The 10,401-nt window shown below is 32.3% G+C and overlaps 1 long non-coding RNA gene across 1 annotated transcript; it reads right to left on the reverse strand.

The window, feature by feature from the left end:
- Window positions 1-1,331: 1,331 nt before the first annotated feature.
- Window positions 1,332-10,395, reverse strand: LOC136795835 (uncharacterized). Its single transcript, XR_010843525.1, has 2 exons — window positions 7,200-10,395; window positions 1,332-3,451 (listed from the first exon to the last, which is right to left on the reverse strand). It is a non-coding gene; the product is annotated as an uncharacterized lncRNA (long non-coding RNA).
- Between the last annotated feature and the right edge of the window lie 6 nt (window positions 10,396-10,401).

A 10,401-nucleotide genomic window follows, 5' to 3' on the forward strand; every position in this document is an offset into this window, starting at 1 on the left:
TTTTCTAATCATCTGAATTAGTAAATGGTAGACCAACTAAGACAACCACATTAAAAAGATATTTGTTACATCTCTATTGGCTGGTGGATAAATGTCTATTAAAACAATTCTCTAACTGATCAGAAACAGAACATTACTTCAGCTAATGCAGGGATATCTCAAAAATAGTGTAAAATATAACTGTTAACTAGTTTTTCTATAAAGATATATTGCCATACTTTTTAAGTTATTATTATTTAGGGTCATTTAAGCCGAGTGAGTTAAAGCTTCAACTTTAACTGGCTCAAGACTACAGCAGCAAAGGTTCAAATCCAGCCTGTGTGGTCTACTTTTATTTCTGTGGAATTAATGATAGTTTAAGATAATACAAAGTTATCATTATCTTCCAAAAATTCATTTGCTTATCACTGTGATTAGAAAAATTACATTGTTAGATAAATTGGTTGCAAAACACGAAGTACAATGTTTTTCTTAATTGTAATGCCTTTTAATCTAGTATATTTGAAGTTATTATAAATTTCTTGAACCTATTATAAATGTAGTAATTAGTGACTTTTTCCGTCAATAAGAAACTGTATTCTTAGTAAACAGGACAGTATACCTATAATGATTCTTCTTGTAGCATGGCTTAAATGATGGGTATTAATATGAAATGCATTTAGTATTATTTCTGCTTGGGTTGTCTGGTTAACAGTTTTACATTTCCGATTAGTGTAATTGAAAAACATAGACTTGCAGTTCTCTAATGTTTGAAATGAGTTCTATCGGTCTCTTATTTAATAGAATTTTTTCTTTTGATCATAAAAATATTTTCATTACAGTAAAGATTCATGTAACTGATCATTTAGCTTTTTTAAAAAATACTGAATGTTAAAGTGGATTTACTTTCCAATCCTCAGCCGTTCTGTACTCTGGAAATTTTTACTGTCATTAAACAGGGATTATATTGATAATTATGAAGTTTAAAAAAACACATTTGATATTATTAAATTATTTATTTCCTGAATTACATTATTCAGAAAAAAATTGTCATGAGCATCAGTTGGCATCGCTGCTACTAGACATTTCCCTTTGTAAAAATAATTTCTTCAATAAACAATACACAATTTATTCATTATACAAAAAAAAAAATACAAAAGTCACTTTTAATTTGAAAATGGATTTTTGTAATACATTCCCCATACTTATAAAGTCGACCATAGGAAGATTTGAAGCCAGAAATTTTAATTAAAAATGTAAATGCTTTTTTTTTCTTATCTCCTGAAACAGAAATGGACATGAATTAGTAAATGCATTATGTGAAGGAGAAAAATAATTCAGATTGATAACTACCTTTTTCTACCATGGGTACTTGAAAGTCTTAGTGAAATACTATTAGTACAAGATCTCAAGAGGAGAAAAAAGGCAGTTATTTCACCCTTATTTTTGATTCCTTTAATGAAAACTATGTATAATTACTAGTCAAAATTAATGAATCTGTCATGTATAGATTGGGGGAATAGAAAATGGCGCCTGTATCAAAACATTAAAAAAAAATATATATTTTTCATTCGGAGCTTTATATCTTTAAAACTACCCCAACAATAGAAAATCAAAGAGAAAATCATTGCAAGTAGAGTAAATTTGCTAAAATATGAGCTGTAATAGAGCTATTTAAGTTCAATAGTTCCAGAGATATAGCTTTTTTAAAAGCAAAATTTTATAAAAAATGCACTCAAAAATTATTTTGAGAAATCTTTATCTCAAAAACCATTCGACATACAGATGTCTATCAGCACTCAAATTAAAGCTAGTTAAATGTACTATAAAGTAGTTTATTACATTTATCATCATAGGAGCAGGAGTTTTTATGATATTTGCTAAAATAAATAGATTTCTAGTTGTTTGGACAAAATTTGTTGTGTAAAATTTATATTCATATGCAAATATCTTAAAAACTACTACTCCTACAAAGATAGGCATCATAACCTACTTTATAGTAAGTTAAATTACCTTTATTTTTAATGCTGTCAGACATATGTACATCTTATGGTTCCTCAGATATATTTTTTCAAATATCAAAATTTTCATCCGAAGAACTATAAATTAGCATTTGATAAATTTATTATTTATTATTATTCTTAAAAGTAAGTTTTGGAAGCCATTCCACCCAATGTAGAGCACATCGAAGACATCTTGTCTTAACTTAAAAATAATAAATCACCCGGTAATGATGGACTCCCAGCATAATTGTTTAAAGCAGGGCATCACGAAATCGCCAGGGAACTACAGGACCTAATAGCTCAGATATGGGAAGAGGAAACCATACCCAAGGAGTGGAATGAGGTGGTAGTAATGCCTATATACAAGAAGATGGGAGATTCAACAATTTGCAGCAATTATCGAGGGATTAGTTTGCTTAACACTGCATGTAAAACTTTTTCCATATCCCTGTATAGTAGGCTCCTTCCGTATATTGAACGGAAACTGGGTGATGATCAAGGTGGGTTCCAGCCCAATAGGTGTACTATTGATCAAATTTTCACCCTGAGGCAAATCTATGAGAAGATGAAGGAACATCACCAGACAACTTGGATGCTATTCATTGACTTTCGGACTACCTACCTTACAATCGTAAGGAGTGAGTTCATAGTGGCTATGCATGAACTGGGGCTTCCTAGTAAACTCACCCGATTAGTAAAATGCACAATGGTGAGCACAACCTGCCAAGTAAAATCCTGTGGATTATTAGAGCCTTTTGAAGTGGAATGTGGCCTAAGACAGGGTGACCCAATAGCTCCTCTCCTGTTTAATATCGCTCTACAAGCAATCATAAATAGAGCAGGAATAAATCAGAAAGGGACAATATTCACAAAGATGACCCAAGTTCTGACCTATGCAGACGACGTCGTCATCATCGGTAGATCCCTGCAGAACATTGGCCGTTGAGCAGGCCAAGGGCAGTTTCATGCGCCTGTTGTGCCAGTAAAAGAAGAAGAAATATAATAACTACTACTTCTAAGAAGATAAACGTCATATACTATTTTATAGTACATTAAACAAGTTTTTTTCAGTGCATTTTTTATGAAATTTTGCTATTTAAAAAGCTATTTCTTGAGAAATAGGGAACTTAAATAGATCTGTTAGAGTTCATATTTCAGCAAATTTCCTCTACTTTAAATAAGGAATGCTCATTTCTAATGCTGTCAGTAGTTTTAAAGATACAAAGCTTCAAATGAAAAACTAATTGTTTTGATGTTTTGAAACAGCCCCCATTTTTTATTCCCCCTACCTATACTTGGCTGACTCATAAATTTCGACTAGTAATTATACATAGTTTTCATCAAAGTAATCAAAAATTGGGGTGAAATAACTGCCTGTTTTTTTTTTCTCCACAGCTCTTGTACTATTACCTATGTATTGAGATGTTTGTCCTGTTGAAACTCTTACTATATCTTGAGGTGAGGGGCCTCTGCAAGGTGCAACATAAACATAAATACAGCATAAAAGCGTTCTTAAAAACTATAAGTATGTTCTTTTATCACAAAGTTATTACTTTGTGAAACAAAAATTAAAAGCAAATGCTGATTTTTATTCATTAGTCCCATTGTGCTAAAATATAATTTATATATTTATTTGAAATGTAGCAACGCTACCTATGAACAATTAGAAGAACTGAAACCTTCATCATTGCCCTAACAGACAGCGCTACTCATGACGTTTCAAAAACTAATATTACTTCGTTGTTAATTTAATTGTAAATAGTTTCCTATCTATTTGCCTAACCGGTATAAACACACATTGTCAAGACCTTCAAGTATAGAATTCCTCACATCTTAAATTTGAGTAACAACTAGTTAATTACACAAAACCACTTTCAGAAAAACATAGATGTATACTTTTTTCATAATAATATATTTTTTATTTTGATTATTCATATGTTGATTAAATTTTCACCCTAAAGCATGGAGATAGCTAAAGCAAAATTATTAAATACAATTTGGGAACACCATTTAAATAAATCTATACCAACTAGTAACCAAAATATTGTTCAATAATTGAAGGAGTAAGTGGATGAAGGAGTTATGTTACAAATAGTAAATTTTAAGAAAATAAGGCTCGATTTCTTTTTGTCGGAGCTTGTTATGTTTTGAAGTGTACATAGCCAAGGGCATACCCAGGATCAAAACTAATGGGGAAGTCATAGTCAATCAGGTTGTGACATTTCAGCACGGAAAAGGCGAATGAAACCAAAATTATATGTAATTGTAGCAGTGCTTTATTAGTTATTACAATTAGTATTTAAAAAATAATAATAATTTTTATTAAATTAATATTTTTTCACTTTTAGAAGAGGGCAGCTACCTCTCAACCCTCCTGCCTCCCCCTTCTGATGACACCATAGCCCCTTCTACATCTAGGTAACTTAGTTATTAATTAGATCTGGAGGTAAGAGTACCTCACACTAGTTAGATAGGCAGCTATCCCCTTCATCCACACTAAATATTCAAAAAATGTTACATAGCCCCTTCATTCACTTACCCCTTCAATTATAATTACTTAAGTCAGTTTTTTTTTATTCTGAGACAAGAAAACTATACCAGCAAATCATGTACTTATGGTAGATGATTGAGTAGGTGAAAAAATGTTAACTAAGTAACAAACATAACAAGGACATATATAACATTAATGTTATCTTTGATGGAGGTGGCATTTATCAGTAACAATAGTCCTCATGAATTGAATGTTGGTTCCTTATGCTTAATGAATTGGTATGAAGCTTTTTCCATACTAAATTTTCTCTATCCCTGAAGGTTAATTGAGGAATAGAAACTGCAGTTAAAGCAAATTGTTCAAACTTTGTTTCCCAAAAATACTGGAAAGTTGATAATAGATCAACTCTCACTATTTTACACCCACTTGAGTCATACATAGACTATTGCAGGAGCAATTTATTTTAGCTATTTATAATATTACATACACTTATTTTTTATTATAGTAGTTGACTGGCATATGTATATGTATATGTATATATCCAACTATTGCTCGAAAATCAGATGTTTATTCATTAATTGATTCATGAATACCACTTGGCGTTTGTTTTTCGAGCTAACAGATTCGTTTTATTTTTTTTTTCCCTATCTTTATTTTACCACCCCTTCTTTTCTCATTTTCCTTACTATTTTTCAAATAGTTGTTTTCAAAATAATTTTTTTTTTCTCTTCTATTCATTTCTTTTGTTAAACTTTGCTTATATTTTGCCTATTTATCAATTATTATGGTTACATATTTTTTCTTTCTCTCAACTTTATTTTTCTTTCCATATTTCAATTTTTAAATTATTAATAACTAATATATTCATACTTCTTTGCATTAAATAACTTCATTTTTATTTTATTTCCTTCATTATGTTATTTTATCTACCTGTTCAATTACCTAAGTATACATTTTATTTTCCACTTCTCTCATCACTTCATTTTATTAATTCCATACTGTAAAATTATTCACTTTATGTCATTCTGTTTATATTTTATTTTTTATACTTATTAGTTGTTATCTTGTTCTGTTCTTAGCCCTGATGAAGGCAAGAAACTCTAGCCGAAACGTTGGCACAATTAAATGTTACATTAACTTATTTGTGTTTCATTTTGACCACACCCCCAACCATCTTCTCCTCGTTTATTCATTAATATTGATGTATAATGATTATAAACATAATTTTAACAACTAATATTTCCTTTAACAAATGTATATTCCAATAACAAATTCAACAGTAGTTAGAGCACATTTTTCAAACTCAGTTTCTTGAAAATTCCTGAAAGTTGAGAGTAATTCAACTCTCATTAGTTCATACCCACTTAAGTCATTCATGGACTATTATAGGACCAATTTATTTTAATCATTTATAACATTACAAACACTTTGTTCAATTTTTATTATAATAGAAAATATTATAGTAGGTAACTGGCATATTTATATATGCTAATATTTTTGAAAAAGTAAGATCTATCATCCAAGATTTCTCTTAAATAAGCTGTTTATACACTAATATTGATATATCCAATGATTGTAAACATAGTATTAACTACTAATACATCGTTATATTACATATTCTAACAAATGCAAATTATAAGTTATTCCTTCATATTATGTAAATATTTGTTAGAAACTGTAAATGTACTGTTTTTAATCAAGAGAGAAATTTATATCATTCCACATTCTCTTTGAAGGACCACTAACTCTCCATTTAAAATAATATTTTTTTCGAATATTTTTCACCATCTAACAAAGATTCCTATTTGTGTATATAATGATCATTTAAATTTTAAGCAGTAATTACTGTTGATTTCATTTTTTTACTTATTGGGTTAGAAGGCAATTACATCTCTTTACTCTGAAAACTTTACTTCACTTTTCTGTTACAAGAAAGTGCCAGTTTCAGTGATGATCCTTTGAAGCTCTGAAATCATACATACTGTAAAATTTTAAAATAATTTTAAACAAAGCTATAACCTGAATTATATTCCCTCAATTCAGTGTTGTGTAGTCTTCTACATTCTCCAGTTAATATCCTTCTTTGGTCTGAATTTTTTACGTAATGCTTTTTTTTTTCAAAAACATTAAGGTGCTGTTCTTTCCTTAGTATAAGAGACCACGTCCCGTATCCATAAAGAACAGTGAGAGGATAATAGTTTTGTTAATTCTAAATTTTAAGTTTTTGGATAGAAGGCAGAAGCTAAGCAATTTCGAAATTGAAAAACAATAAGCATTTCCTGCATTTATTTCTCATCAATTTCGTTTTTTCTAGTTACGGTAGAACCTAAACACTTGAACCTATCAACCTGTTCAAACATATTTCCTCCTATATCTATAACACAAAAATTGATTCACTTTCTACTGCTAATCATGTATTGTGATTTTTCCGTATTAATTTCGAGACCTAGTTCCTTACTGGAGTTTATCAATGTTCTATTTAGTTCTATAATTTCTTAGTCTTCACACAATAATACCAAATCATCAGTAAACCCAAGCACCAGTATGTTACCAGCTAAAATTAAACCCTTTCCAAATATTTTCTGGTCGAATCCACATGGAACGGACATATCAAAACACCAGATAAGTATTCCACTGCATACCTTCCAATACCAATGGTAGAAAAAGGTAATATCCAATCTGAATTATGTAGTCATACATAATACAACGTACTAATTTTCACATACCTTCCCTACTCATGGCCCTTGTCTCCACGCTCCTCCTCTGCTACTGAGCCTGCTTCCGTTTCTGGGTTTCTAAGCATCTTCTTCCGTCTCTGACACTCCTGAATATTCGCTGGGTGATTTGCTTTGTCATAGTCGTAGGTTTTTCCTTCTCACTTGCTGGGCATTCACTCCCATTGGCTCCCCCTGGCCTCCGTCTCTTATTTTATACATATAGGGGCAATGCCTAGCAATATGCCCCTCATTGCCACATTGGAAGCATCTCGTGCGCCGATCTTTTGGCCGTTGATATTCTATCCGGGTCCACCCCGGCTCTTCTACTTCTATTCAGGCCTCCACCTCCCTAGTGCTATTATCCATTAGATCTTGAGCACATTCAACAGCTCTCACTGAAATCCCTTCTTCTTCTCCAGCTCTTTCACCAATTGAACCTTTAGTACCATGGGTAGGAATTGCATTCGACTCTGTACTGTGTGTACCCTGGATTATTTCCATCATCTCATTGAGTTTATCTTCGTTTCTGTTATAGCGTACCAGGAGTTCGATTCTGTTATAGCGTGCTAGGAGTTCTGTGGCATACTGACCACTAGACTGTTTCGGTTTCTTTGTCTCTCAGATCATAATAAATATGTCCTCCTCTGGGGCCCACCGTCTTCCTGCGAAGGCCTTCTTTAATCTTTCCTTGATAACTCTCCAAGAGGTATCTTCGTCCACCTGAATCTGATTTAGGATGCTCCTCTGCACTCTGCAGATGACTGCTGCTTTTAATGCCTCTGCATCTTCCCTATCGGGTAGATTTTCGATAGACATTGCTTCAATTCAGTCACCCCCTTTCATAAAGTGGCTAAGTTCTCCTGTTTCCTCGGTAAACTATTCGAGGTCAGAAACGACCTTCCTTAAGTCTTGGCGGTTGCTGTGCGTACTTTTACCCACACAATTGTTGTGGCATGGGCTCTCACTAGAGAAACTTCCGGTAGTGGGACAAGCTCCAGGGGTGGAGAAGTCACCTCCATGGGAGGTGGATTCTGGATCCCATTTTGATTTAAAGTTTCCAGGTTGAAGACTACTTGTCTAACGATACCATTGGCAGCCATTATTTAAAAATAAAAATTGAGAAGAAAAAGCTGGAAGCTGAGAAAACAACGATAAAAATTCTTCTTTAAAACAAATATTACTCCGGTATCCAAAGTTCCCGGGTTTCAGCACCAGTTAAACGTTTGGTAAAACAAAGACTTAAAAAAGAGAAAAGGGAAAGAGAAATGACCAACTCGATTGCTACTCAAACACTGACTTTTATAGAGACCAGCTCGTCTATATATATACATTTGAATCAGCTGATCCACTAGACATGAGTTTGACAGCTGACTGTAACTTTTTTATATATATATAAGAGGAGAAAGTTTATAATATAATCTGTAAGTTATTATATATACATAAAAAACACAAGGATAAAGTTGTATAATGGTTATGACAGCCCCTCATACGTTTTCTTAAATTAATATTTGTTAACAGTTTATATTCACAGAGAGAAGATTTATAAGAGTATTAATCTTTATGATAATGCTTTATAGGTTTTTTTAATTGAAGAAATTGAGGAGCATCAGAGTCACAGTGAAAACATTGATAAGTTTTCGGAGTTTTATGGTGGATCTTCATATATAATTTTAATCGATTACTTATTGCAGCTTTATAGTCACAGTGAGGACATTGATGAAGCTTCTCACTTGTGTGGCGTTGCATTATATGTAACTTCAATTGAATTCTTGTTACAGTTTTATATTCACAATAAGGACATTGATGAGGTTTCTCAGTGTCATGATGTTGCATAATATGTAATTTTAATTGATGAATAGTTACAGATTTATAACCATAGTCAGGACATTGATGAGACTTTCCATCTGTATGATGGTACATTTTATCTGATTTTGATTGATATTTTGTCACAGTTTTATTATCACAATGAGGACACTGATAAGGCTTCTCATCAGTATGTTGATACATTACATGTAATTTTAAGTTATCATATCAGCTTTGTAATCACATTGAGGAAATTGATGAGGTTTCTCATCAGTATGACAGTACATTATATGTTTCTTTAAATCATAATTTTTAACAGCTTTATAGCCACAGTGAGGACACTGATGAGGCTTCTAATCAGTATGATGGTGCATTATATGATTCTTTAAAGTATAATTTGTAACAGCTTTATAGTCACAGTGAGGACACTGAAAAGGCTTCTCACCTGTGTGGCGGCTCTTCATATGTAATTTTAATCGATCACTTCTTACAGCTTTATAGTCACAGTGAGGACACTGAAGAGGCCTTTCACCTGTGTGGCGGCTCTTCATATGTAATTTTAATCGATTACTTATTGCAACTTTATAGTCACAGTGAGGACGTGTGTGGCGTTCCATTATATGTAACTTCAATTGAGTTCTTGTTACAGTTTTATATTCACAATAAGGACATTGATGAGGTTTCTCAGTGTCATGATGTTGCATAATATGTAATTTTAATTGATGACTAGTTACAGATTTATAACCATAGTCAGGACATTGAGGAGACTTTCCATCTGTATGATGGAACATTCTATCTGATTTTAATTGACATAATTGTCACAGTTTTATTATCACAATGAGGACACTGATAAGGCCTCTCACTAGTATGTCTATACATTACATGTAATTTTAATTGATCACTTCCTACAGCTTTGTAATCACAGTGAGCACATTGATGAGGCTTCTCACCAGTATGACGATACATTATATGTTTCTTTAAATAATAATTTGTAACAGCTTTATAGTCACAGTGAGGACATTGATGAGGCTACTCACCCGTGTGGCGTTGCATTATATGTAATTTTAATCTACCACTTGTAACAGTTTTATAATCACAGCGAGGACACTGATAAGGCTTCTCACCAGTATGTCGTTGCATTACATGTAATTTTAATTGATCACTCAATACAGTTTGATAATCACAGTGAGGACATTGATGAGGCTTCTCATCAGTATGATGGTCCATTGTATGTTTCTTTAATCTACCACTTGTTACAGCTTTGTAATCACAGTGAGGACACTGATGAGGCTTCTCACCCGTGTGGTGTTGCATTATATGTAATTTTAATCTATCACTTCTTACAGTTTTGTAATCACAATAAGGACATTGATGAGGCTTCTCACCCGTGTGGCGTTGCATTATATGT

The sequence above is a fragment of the Halyomorpha halys genome, unplaced genomic scaffold (genome assembly GCF_000696795.3).
Source record: "Halyomorpha halys isolate HHAL.00 unplaced genomic scaffold, Hhal_1.1 Scaffold254.1, whole genome shotgun sequence".
Classification (NCBI taxonomy): Eukaryota; Metazoa; Arthropoda; class Insecta; order Hemiptera; family Pentatomidae; genus Halyomorpha; species Halyomorpha halys.